The 12,752-nt window shown below is 40.3% G+C and overlaps 1 long non-coding RNA gene and 1 pseudogene across 1 annotated transcript; both read right to left on the minus strand.

The window, feature by feature from the left end:
• Positions 1 to 4,259: 4,259 nt before the first annotated feature.
• LOC102252489 lies at positions 4,260 to 7,184 on the minus strand (annotated as a pseudogene).
• Positions 7,185 to 8,858: 1,674 nt separating this feature from the next.
• Positions 8,859 to 11,664, minus strand: LOC106726725. The gene is made up of 3 exons (XR_001362822.1): positions 11,402 to 11,664; positions 10,349 to 10,490; positions 8,859 to 9,199 (listed from the first exon to the last, which is right to left on the minus strand). It is a non-coding gene; the product is annotated as an uncharacterized LOC106726725 (long non-coding RNA).
• Between the last annotated feature and the right edge of the window lie 1,088 nt (positions 11,665 to 12,752).

Raw genomic sequence — 12,752 nt, forward strand, 5'->3', positions numbered from 1 at the left:
GGGGGAGCCGTGCGCTGCAGGGGCGCCGAGGGGGAGCCTGGGGAGGTTTGCAGACACCCAGGACCGGCCGCTGCGAACCAGACTTCCATCTACCCTTACAGAGCCCTGCCCACAGTCCTGGGTGCCAGCCATGCCCGTGAGCAGGAGGCAGGAGGAAGCCAACCTTGACCCAGAAAGCCCAGGCACAAGTAGAACTGGGGGAAAGGCGAGAAGGAGAGCGTGGGCGCCGCCGCACAGGTCCCTGCAGGTCCCCCGCGGGACGTTTATGAACGTGAATGTGCGCTGTATCCATGTGGGCTGGAGTGCAGGTGCGTTAGGGCCCGAACCACAGTCCCGTTTATCCTGCAGATAACTTTCCTAAGTTCTAGAAGCCGGGATGTTTAAGAACCTCTCTCTGAATAATGATGAGTGACTCAATCTTTAGGAGCTTCAGTTCCTTCTTTGGTAAAACTAGTAGAGGGTCAGAATAGTGATGGTACAGCACTAAAGTTCTGTTTTTGTGGCTATTTACACCTAAAGTGTCAAGAAATGGAGAAGCAGCCATAGGAGAGCCAGAAGGGAGTGTCTGACACGCTGGGGACACGGAAGATTTCTGCGCCCCAATTTCCTTTTCAGTTAAATAGGAATCCTGATGTCTGCCCTATGCATCTCTACCTAATGATATCCCAGATAGTGTTTAGGATTGATGATCTGTTGGCTTTATAGATCCACAAACTAGACACACATCCATTCAGTATCTTCTTTATTTCTAATTATGTTCTTTTTCTTATCAGAATGCTTTGTTCCAGTAATTGTTTCTTGGCCATACTTCTCTCCAGAAGCTTCTTAGGCCCGGCCTTTGAATTATCTAGAATGAGTGCTTTTATTTAGAGAACGTTTTATTGGCGTCACAGAGTTCTTTTAAAACATTCATTGCATTTAAGTAACACTTTTCACTGTCGATTTTATAATCCATAAATAATTAACCCTACAACATCTGAGAAGAAGGTATACTTTACAAAAGACACTCTCTTAAATTAACTGAGGCACATTACAATTACAGTGCTTTATGTGAGAGAAAAACAGTTTAACAACAGGCCTGGGAACCAAACAGAAGACAGTGAAGACGAAACAAAAATGTTCGTACAACGGAACCTTATCATAAAGCAGCTCTTATTACATAAATTTAGAAGTATTACCAGTCTACTCCTGTTTCTGTGATATAATGTCTACCTATAGGAAAGCTGATGTAAATACAGGGAGTAGCCCAAAAAGAGTGTGGGCTCTTCCTCTAAGCCATCATTACACAGGGATTACAAGATCCTGCCCTTGCAGGTAAGGCTCACATCTCTCTTCCATGTGTTTATTTCTCTTATGGAAAGAGTTCCAGTCGTGTTGAGTGATATTAGTAAAAGGCCTAGTGGGGGAGCAATCTTGTATATCCATGAGCCATTCCAATAACTTATTTTTCCACATAAATGTTAGCCAGAACATGCAATTTTCCAGTCCTTTCAAGTAGTTTGTAAGATTAGGTTTTATTGCAAAAAAAAAAAAAAAAATGGATGAAAGAAAAAAATTTGTTTTAATTTTCCTTGGAAGAAACTATAGTTGTGCAGTCATCTGCACACAATTGGTGATGTTAATAATGAGTGTGATTCACAAACGAAGGTTTCTGTTACACAGGTGCAAATACTAAACTTACAATCAAATCAAATATTTGATCAAATACAATCAAGTCAAAATCAAATATTTCTTGCCCAAGTAAGTTTAGTGCACAATGAGCTCTAATCATATTAAAATACTAGAGGCCCAGTGCATGAGATCCGTGCAAGGGTGGGGGCCCTCAGCCTGGCTGCGCCCTCTCACAATCTGGGACCCCTCGGGGGATGTCTGCCTGCTGGCTTAGGCCCGATCCCAGCACCTAAGCCAGCAGACAGACATCCCTCTCGCAGTCCAGGCCTCTCCCAGTCCGGGACACCTTGCTCCTTACTGCCTGCCTGCAGTGGAAGTGGGAGAGGCTCCCACCACTGCTGCTGCGCCCGCCAGCCATGAGCCCCGCTTCTGGCTGAGCAGTGCTCCCCCTGTGGGAGCACACTGACCACCAGGGGGCAGCTCCTGCATTGAGCATCTGCCCCCTGATGGTCTGATGGTCACAGCGACTGGTCGTTCGGCCATTTGGTCAATTTGCATATTATGCTTTTATTATATAGGATGATTTTAGTATTCTGATCTAATGTCATTGAGATTTCAAGAAAAGGCATACACCTCAGATACTGTGGGTTGGGTTCCAAATCACTGCACTAAAACGTTGTTGCAATAAATTAAGCCATAAAAAGTCTGTGAACCGAAATAAAGCAAAGTGCAATAAAACAAGATATGCCTATTCAGGAAATTCTTAATAGCACATACAGCATTGCAAATGTTTTACCTTCTTTGAGAAAAAAGGTAATCTAGCCATGGCTAGGTAGCTAAGTTGGTTAGAGTATCATCCTAATACACCAAGGTTGTAGATTCAATTTCCAGTCAGGGCACATACAAGAAGCAACCAATGAATGCAATGATAAGTGAAACAATAAATTAATGTTTTTTTCTCTCTTCTTTCCTCTCTCTCAAATTAATAAATAAAATTTATAAAAAGATTAATAGAAAAAATATGGTAGATGAAGTTTGTGTTATTTTAGTAAATGATGCTGTATTTCTTTGTACAAAAAGCACATTACTATGTAAAATAAATTCTGATTTTTTTTAATTGAAAATCTCGACATGCCTGGTTCTTGTGTTTCTGTATGAGTGAACAACCTTTGACTTTTAGGGGTTCTAATTTGAGAGTTCCATGTTTATTAGAAAGGCGAAAATCTATCAGGGTGGCCAACCCTCAAACTTCAGAGTCAAATATAGGACCTTTGGCCTTTTGGGTTTCTGATTTTAGAACTCCAGTGTTGGTGCTGGCTGGTGTGGCTCCATTGGTTTGAGCATCGTCCCCATACACTGAAAGGTCGTGGGTTCGATTCCAAGTCAAGGCACATACCCAGGTTGCAGGTTCCATCCCAGTTCAGATGCCTGCGGGAGAAGGCTGATTGATGTTTCTCTCTCTCTCTCTCTCCCTCCCTCCCTCCCTCCTTCTCTCTCTGAAATCAATAAAAACATATCCTTTGGTGAGGATTAAAAAAAAAGAAAAAGAAAAGAAAGAATCCCAGTGTTCAATATGTTAGAGGGTGGGCTACCCTGGGTCAAATGTAGGAGGCTGAATCCCTGGGATAGCAAGCCCCAGTGTAATTGCCAACCAAGGAGAAAGGTGACTTTTTCCCTGCATCCTGAAGTGAGGATACAAGTTAAATGAGTGCTAATATAGAGAAGGCAAAACTTTACTTCCACCCATCATAGGTTTTCAGCTGGGACTCTTTAACAAGAAGACATTCACAAAAGAATATGAGTTTATTAACACATGTAGTGCACATCATGCAGAAGATACCCAAAAGGAGGAGTGACTCAAAGCAGCAGCTTACAACTGCAATATAAAGCATCTTCAACAAAGAACAATAAATTTGTAGAGAAATGACAGGACAAAGGAAAGCAGTTTTGGTTCCCAAAGGGTGGCAAACTGAGAAGGTAAACATATGGGAAGAAACAAATGGAGTAAGGTTTGTTTACAGGTTCCTCTGGTCCTCGATAATACATATTTTGGGGTTCCATATCCTGATTTCCTTCACTAGGCTCTGTACCTGGCTCTAAGGGAATCCCTGATGAACCAAACTATAAGCAATTGTTATTTGAATATTAAAGTACTTGATGAAATCAATATGAGTCATTTCATTAGAATATGTTAAAGAGATATAACCTGACCTTATTCTACATGCAAAAATTTATGCAAAAACTCCATCCTCTAAGAGAATCTATATATATAGTTTGGAACCCAACCCACAGCATGCATAAATCATTTATATCTTAACTGTTCATTTATATCTGAACAAGTTTTCAGTAAGCAGACTAGTAATTTTCAAATGTTCAAATGTGGTAGCATTATCTTATTTTGCTGAATTGCATTTGGGAAAAAGAAGCTGGGTGTTTCATTTATTTAATGCTAATATATTCTGGACAATATTATACATGTGTAGAAGATTAAAAGACCACAAATTTCCCCCCAAAAGACATTATTTAGTCTGTCAATGGTGTGTGTTTGCAAAACAGTTTATTTTAACACTGCAAATAGAAGTTTCAATATGGAGCACTGGGAAAGGTTTATACTCTACTACAACGATCCTAGCGTTCTATACAAGGCCTCAGCAATGTTCATCATCTGGAGGTAGGAGTTTATCAATTAATTGCGTGTTAGCCATCATTTCCTGGTGACATCATGCCTTCATAGGCTTTGAAGGTTACATTGGCTGGGTTTGCCAATGTTTTTGGCTTTTCAACAGCAAGAGAACCAACTATTAAGGGAACTAAAGGGTCACAGTATCCATGACACTGGAGAATAGAAATGTCTGTATTAGTCACTGATAATGAAACCGGACTTAATGGGTTCAAGGCTGCCTGTCACTACTTGAGCCAAATTAAGCAGAGACAGGGTTGAATCATAAATGAGCATTTATCCCAATAATGCCGGCAGTATGGGGAGAGCAATCGGTCACCCTGGAAATTCTGCTCTGACCGCCCTTGCCAGTTGGCTGATTCTATACACACAAGGGAGAAGATAGCTACATGCAGCTGCAAGCAGCAAGTGTAACATGGAAAGGGGAGGTTAGAGTTTGCAGTTTGGCCTTCAGGAACTCAAAGTCTGATAACAAGATGGCTAATCTTCTGTGATGTCACAAACAGCTTAGCCCGTTCCTGGGACCGGAGAATGGTCAGCGTTCCTGAGAAAAACTCCCAGAGGGGGTCAAGGTCCGGGCACAGCAACCAAATCAAAGGGTGTCCTGCCCTTGGTCTGTTCTCAAAATGTATTTCTTTTCTGAGTAATGGACCCATGGAGGCATCTTATCTTTTTACAGCCTTGTTTCATCCTCCAGTTTCCCAGGGTCTGTAAGAAAACGTCTTATCTATAGTGAGGTGAATAATTATTGGACAACTATGACTTGTTCTTATTACGTGCCCTTCCCCACTATCAATAGGACCCTGTGGAGTTGAAGCCAGTAACTGAGGGCAGCGAAGCTTGCTAGTTTCTGCTGTGTGGTAAGAGCGGTGTATAAAGATAAACCTCCTTCCTGAGAAAACCCTCCCAAAATAATTCTGTTTAAAGGAATACTGTTCTTTGCCTCTGGTCTTTCAATTTATGTTTTCTGGTGCTTATTTAATTCCAGGTTCACCTTCCTGTGAATTTGGTGAAAGCCTAATAATATCAAACCAAGAAGGCATAGCCATGTTCACATTGAACATAACAAGTGCAAGCGGGCAGATATGTTTGATTTGTGAACATCTGATATCTGCAAAGGCTTCTGCCCACCTGTTAGATGGGACAAGGGTCTCAAGGCCTATGCAGTTCTAAATGTTATTACTAAATGTTATTCTTGCTAAGTGTTCAAATGTTGCACAGTATTTTGCAGACCACTGGTAAACAGGATGAGTTTGACAGGAACCTAATCAGTAAATGTGGCCAACTGCAAAGAAGAAATCAATGTGTAACTGACCAAATAGTGTATATGAGCAATAGCTAAGCCTCCCTTCAGGGAGACAGAGCTTTGGTTATGAATCTCCTGACTCCTGTACTTGCTGCAAGTAAATAAACTACCTTGTGACAATCATGTCTCATTCTTAAATAGAGCACCCCAAAAGGAAAACCCCTTGAGTTCAGTAACACACCCATGCCCTTAATCCTAATCCAGGAAGGAACGTCACCACAGTGGCCTTTCTGGCAGGGAACACAATGTCAGGAAGCAGGGCAGGCATGCCACTGCCCTGTAGGAAGCAGGAAAGGGCACAGCACCTGGAGAGCACAATTTAAAAAGCATGGCTATCGATCAGTGGCTTTCCATCTTTATGCCATAATAGAACCACCTGGAGTGTTTTAAAAATCACTCTTGACTGTATTAAGAATGGTGGACTTAATTGTCCGGGTTGTAGCATTAGCAATAGGATTTTTTGCCCAAGGAACCCAGATGATTCTAATTTTCGGTCAAGGGTGAGAATCGCCAGTCTAGAATAATGGTTCTCAAAATTTGCTTGCATCAGAATAATATTTGGAATATTATGTTAAGCTGGTTATTTTTAAGGAATAAAAAGCTCAAAAAAAACTTTTGGCTTTCTCCCTAACTACCTAAATTTAGATAGAGGACCTATTCCAGGAAGGGAGATATCAACATAGATAACTATAATTTAGCATGAACTAGCGTGTGATAGGGAGGAATTTGTCAAGGCCCATTTAATCAAAGTCCTCTCAGTGTTTCATTGGTAAAGATGGCCCAGCAAACATTTATTTACCAAACTTTTGCTTTAATATTGCCTTCCTGCGCTTTGAAATCCCAAACTACAAGCCCCTTTCTCTTTAGCTCAAGATGGTATATGAGTCTCAACTTCCCAACGCATCCTTGGGCCCTATATTCTTATGGAACCCTCGTATGTACATTCGTAACAAATTTGGTAATTTTCTCCTGTTAATCTGTCTAATGATAATTTGATAATTAGCTTAGCCAGAAGAACTGTGAAAGCTGAGAGGAAAACAATTTCCCCCCCTACACAATAAGTGTCAAGTATTTAGAACAGTTGCCTGTCACATAATAAGCACTCAAAAGATTTTATCCTTTTCCTTCAATATCTAGCTCAACACCATGTTGTGAAGCCATCCCTTATTCCTCACGCAGTTATTTATCCCTTAATTTATTTAAAATATTTATTGAACACTTTCTATATGCTAAGCCTCAGGCTTAGGCCCTAGAATACAGACATAAATTTAGGAGGAGAAACAGCCAATAACAAGTAAAGAAGTTGGTGATTACAAAATCTGAAGTGTGAGAGCAATGAGTAACATGAAGACTGTTTTAAAATATTTAGAATGTTTTTTAATTTTATTTTTTCATAGTACTTGGTATGCTTTTGTGGGAGGCAGTTAGACATGAGCAGAGCAAGGACCATGGCCAGGAAGAGAAGGTCACCAGGATGGAGTGCCTGGTAAAGGACAATTGTAGGGTGGAACCTCTCCCCCAGGCTGACCTTTCCTCCCCCAGCATATCACTAGGCATGCGGTTTGGAGGCCCTGACCTTTCCTCCATGCAGATAACTACTAGGCCTAGGCCTCAGTTGTATTTCAGCTCCAGGCTCAGCAAAACAACAAAGCCAGCCACCTCCAGACCAGTTGCGTTAAATAATGATCCCCTGCCTTGATGCTCAGTGGAGGCCTAGACCCTGAAAGGACACAATTGGAAAACTGCTGAATAGTCTATTGAAATCGTCCCCTGGGACCTCCCCTGAAATCTCCACCCTTAAAAGTCTTAGGCCCTGGCTCGTGTTCATGTTCCTTAGTGATTAGAGCAAGGGTCCTCAAACTTTTTAAACAGGGGGCCAGTTCACTGTCCCTCAGACCGTTGGAGGGCCGGACTATAATTTAAAAAAAAAACTATGAACAAATTCCTATGCACACTGCACATATCTTATTTTGAAGTAAAAAACAAAACTGGAATAAATACAATATTTGTATTTGCATGTGGCCCGCGGGCTGTAGTTTGAGGACCCCTGGATTAGAGTGTCAGCCCAGGCACTGAAGGATCATGGGTTCAATTCCCCATCAGGGGTATCTACCTGGGTTGCAGGTTAGATTCCTGGCCTGGTTGGGGCACGTGTCTCTCTCACATCGATGTCGCTCTCTCTCTGTGTCTCTGTGTGTGGGTGTGTGTGTGTGTCTCTCTCTCTCTCTCTCCTCCCTCCTTTCTACTGCATCTAAAATCAATAGAAAAATATCCTCAGATGAGGATTAACAAAACAAAAAAAGTAATAGTGGACACTGAATACTGAAAGGGTGGAGAATCTTTTTAATTTGGAAAAATATATTCCAAAATTTTAGGAATTAGGAATCTCATCTTTTTTTTTCTTTTGTTCCAAAGGTAATTTGAGATGACAATTTGGCATTATATCTCATTACCTTCCTCTAGTTTGGATACTTGAAAATCTCTGACTGCTTGCCAGTAGTCACTGGAGCCAACCACATAATGCAACTCTGAGACAGGGAGGGTAAGTTTCATAATACCTTAGTCTGCCAAACACCTGTGCGGATCCACCCTACTCTTCTTACTTTGAAAAAGCTGGACTAAAAACAAACTAAAAAAAAAATCTAAAGATAAAAATTAAACTTAAAAACTTCGTATAAATTTAACCTTTTTCATAAAAATTTACATTGAATTTACCATTTAACCCCGACTCACCTAGAGAATAGATACTCATGATTTAGTTAATAAACACTTGCTTTTCCAATATAACATGATGCTAATAGTAATTCTGTAAGTGTGGCTTTTTACTTCTCAATCTCTGTTTGAAAATACACGGTGAGTATGATTTATTTCAAGTAAAGTTTTTCAATCATGAAAAAATGTTTCAAAAAACTACCTAAATGTCTTCTTAGAATGAATAGCTAGTTATTGCTTTTAAATTGCCATTAGTTTCTGACACTGTATTAAATTATTTGTCTTAATACCTCAAACAGATATTAAGAAAAATGGTGAATCAAAATATCACAAACACTCCAATGTGGATACCCTCAGGTCACTCTCCCCGGAGCTCTGTTCAGGTGGCGCAGAGGACAGGCCTCTGCCCCGTGATGTATGCTCCCTTTCCACAATGGTGGAGAGAAAGCCGGGCCTCCTACAGCTTCTCAGAGTCCTGTGGACAATGACTGTGGAGACAAACCATGCAGGAAACATCTGTGGGAGGGTCACAAACACAAAAGAGCCTTATTAAGTTGCTTTATTTAATTTGAATTTTAAGAGACAGAATGTTCTTGTTTTTGGAGATTGACTCAAAACACATCGACCTTATTAACTTGGAGCTCATGGGCTATTTGGTTAGCATCCAGGGACCTGCCAAGGATATAACTAAGCCAGCATTAGGCACCAACCAGCAATCTGTAATGTCACCAGAAGCTTGGCATTTCCAATCCAGTTCTAAGCTGAAGCTGCTAATGGAGTGGCAGAGCTCCAGACCTCCAGACCGTCTGGTTTGTGGGAGAGGAAGAGTAGGTGTATGAAAGCTTGTACTCAGGAGGCTTATACAGGAGACTCATTCATGATGAAGAGACCTGACAGAAAGCACAGAAGCACGGTGGAAAGCTGAAGGACTAAAATAAATTTTGCCATGGTAGAAACAGCAAGACCAAACCATTTTCTGAAGACATGGTCCAATTTTTTGAAGGAAAATTGAGGAAACTTTGAGCAGGAGAGAATAATTGTATAAATTTGGTAGGAAAGTTATTAAGTCACTTTGGGGTTTTGAAAATAATCAGGCCTGGGGTACTTGTTTTTCACACAGATTCATTTAATCATTCAAGATTTCCAAACTAGAGTAGAATTTATACTGACACGGGAACCTTATATGTAATTGTTTATTTCCAAGCTGTTTAAAGTCAAATTTGGAGATAGGTATTGATGGTATTGGTTACTAGAACCATAAGCAAAAAAAAAGTTGGAGGAAGTAGCCAATCATTTGTCCTTAGCTTCCCCCAGGCTCATCTCCCCACCCCCACAGACTGTTGTATCACCTGAAAAAGCAGATTCTCAGAACACTCTCCTCTCCTTACACTGTGCAGCCTGCTCCATCATGCCTTCAAATTGGGCTTTAGAGAGACCTGAGATCTCCCTGCCCCCACCGTGGCCTTAGTGTGGTGGAGAATAAGGGCAAGTTTTACCAGGTGAGCCAGGGCTGCAGAGACAATGGTAACCCCCCCACACTCTCCTCATCCCTTACCTCTCCTTTCTTACTTTACTAAGCCACTCCCCTGCCCCCACCGTGGCCTTAGTGTGGTGGAGAATAAGGGCAAGTTTTACCAGGTGAGCCAGGGCTGCAGAGACAATGGTAACCCCCCACACTCTCCTCATCCCTTACCTCTCCTTTCTTACTTTACTAAGCCACTCTGGATGCAATGGAAAAAAACAAGGAGCAAGAAGTGAAAAAGCCCTGCTGAGCAGAAAAGGGAGGGTACTTCCGGAGCGCAGCCAAAGTTAGAGCAAAACTATAAAATCACTCTGTTACAAAGAGTCATCAAAACGCCCTCGAGCTCTTGGAATTAAGTTCAGAACCAGCTCTCGGTTTTTCAGAGACTCAAAGCTTTAAAGTTTTCTAGGTCAAGTCCCAGAGACTTGGATTCACACTTTGATTTGTTTGCCCTGTCTACAGGGAAGCCGATATACAACTTTAGAAGTTATATTACTGAATACAAATATTAAGTCACCTGGCATTTGTTATATAGAGTTTTGTTTGCAATTATCCTGATAACATCTGTTGGAGAGACAGGAAATCCAGCTCATGAGGATTAGTTTTTTTTTTTATCATAATATTTTCTTCCAATCTGTATATGTTCTTCATAAGTAGATCTGTGCATAGAAAAATAAAGGGCATAAGAACAAAGTCAAATAAATATTAAAACTTCTTGTAGTTTCTGAACAATTAAAGAGCAGTAAAGAGAGAGAGAAAAGCAAACAGTAGTTTAATTCTCTTGTACCAGAAGTCCCACATTTTCATATGCCCTTCTCCCAGCTCCCATACCTCAAAGAAGATAATGTAACACATTTTTCCCCCCAGAATTAGCCGCTTTAAAATCTATATCAAACACAGGAAAGAGGGTTTTTTTTCCCCCTCAGTGATACAGTCTACTCGTGTTTAAGTTTCTTTTGTTTCACTGTTCTAGTTATGATAATCTTTACAATCTATAATATTCCCACAGGAGGAAGAGCATTTAATAAACCCAGCCTAAAACTGAAATCTCCCTAGATTCCTTTTAGAAATTTATATATAAATATTCTAACACATGCCAGTTATTTCAAAACCATTAATGATTGCAGCAGATATAAATGTAAATGTATAAACATAATAGGTTTTCTTTTCAGAAATCTCCTTATTTCTATAGTCATTTAATGAAACTATCAAATCTAACAATTTTAATAAGACATTGATAATATTTCTCCCCATTCAACTTATTAAAATGAAATACAAACAATATGCTACAAAGAAAAACTTGGGGTGGGGGAGAAGTTTGTTAGAGAACCAAGAAACTAGGTAATTTTTTTTAAAAAAATGAGTCACCTGAGGTCTTAGTAAGGATAGTTTTTCGAAAATATGCTACTCTTAGTCTGAAATACTACTGATTTACTGACATCTACACTAAAAGCCATTTCAGTAACACTTAAGTTATAACATCAGTTTCCCTGGCTGTAGATAAGGTCATTCTTGATGTATTCATTACCTACTAATATGTAAGAAGTTACCACAAAACTTAGTGGCCTACATTTATCTCACAGTTTTTGTGGTTCAGGATTCCAGAGGCAGCTTGGCTGGGTACCTTGGCCCAGGGTCTCTCACAAGACAAGTTCTTCAAATTTCCACCGTGCCTTTGTGCTTTCTGTCAGGTCTGTTCATCATGAATGAATCTCCTGTATATCTCTCCTGAGTACAACCTTTCATACGCATGCTCTCCCTCTCCCATAACCCAGGGCCTGGACCTCTGCCACTAACCTCTGCCAGAGTCAAGGCGATGGCCAGGGTGGTTTTCATCTCAAGGCTCAACCAGGGGAGAATTAGATTCCAAGTTCACTGACATGGATGTTAGCAGAATTCAGTTCCTGATTGGCCTTGCTCACTACATTGGACTCTCTATAGGGCAGGGCACCCATGATAACTTGCTTCATCACAACAAGCAAGCAAGAAGTATGAGTGTGTGTGTGTGAGAGAGAGAGAGAGAGAGAGAGAGAGGGAAGCAAAATGGAAGTCGGTCTTTTATAACCTAATTTCAAAAGTGACAACCCATCACTTTTGCCATATGCTATTCTTTTAAATCAAGTCACTAGATTTAGTCCACACTCAAAAAAGACTGCGCAAAATGTGTGAATACGAGGAGGCAGGGATCTTTGAGAGCCATTGAGGGACTGCCTACCACATCTGATATAGGAAATTATTTATAACTCCAGACCTTTTTGAGATAGCAACATTTTTGGATAACCATTTTCAGAAGTTAGGGGTTTTAGAAGAGGGTAAAGGGGGTCAAATACAAGGTGACAACAAATGACTAGGGAGCACAGGCAGGGAGCACACGATATGCACGTGTTGTATTCTAAAGTTGTACATCTGAATATGTTATTAACCAATGATACCCTAATAAATTTAATAACATAAAAGTGGGCTTAATTTTAAAATGTATCCTATTTTGTATTCTGAATACTAAGAAAACTTTTTTCAGGAAGTAATTTCTTTTATACCTTTTAAAAATAAGTGCCTACTTTTAACTTATTGATATATATACAGTGGGGCCTTGACTTACGAGTTTAATTCGTTCTGAGACCGAGCTCGTTAAGGAGCTCGTTAACTCAAATTACTCTGTCAACTCAATGCAAAAAATCAGCCGAGAGACAGCTGGTATCTCAAAAAACTCGTTAGTCGGGACACTCGTAAGTCAAGGCCCCACTGTATTGATATATCTAAAACATTTTTTGGCTAAATAAAGTTAAGGAGAGTTAGAGGGGAAAAATCAAATAAATAATATATTTTTTCAAAATATATTTCAATATTGAGCTAGATAATATAACCTCCTTGACACATCGATCATATAATAAGTCCCATTTTACAAATAAAATAAAGGGTAG

This window comes from Myotis brandtii, unplaced genomic scaffold, assembly GCF_000412655.1.
Source record: "Myotis brandtii unplaced genomic scaffold, ASM41265v1 scaffold31, whole genome shotgun sequence".
In the NCBI taxonomy this organism is placed as follows: Eukaryota; Metazoa; Chordata; class Mammalia; order Chiroptera; family Vespertilionidae; genus Myotis; species Myotis brandtii.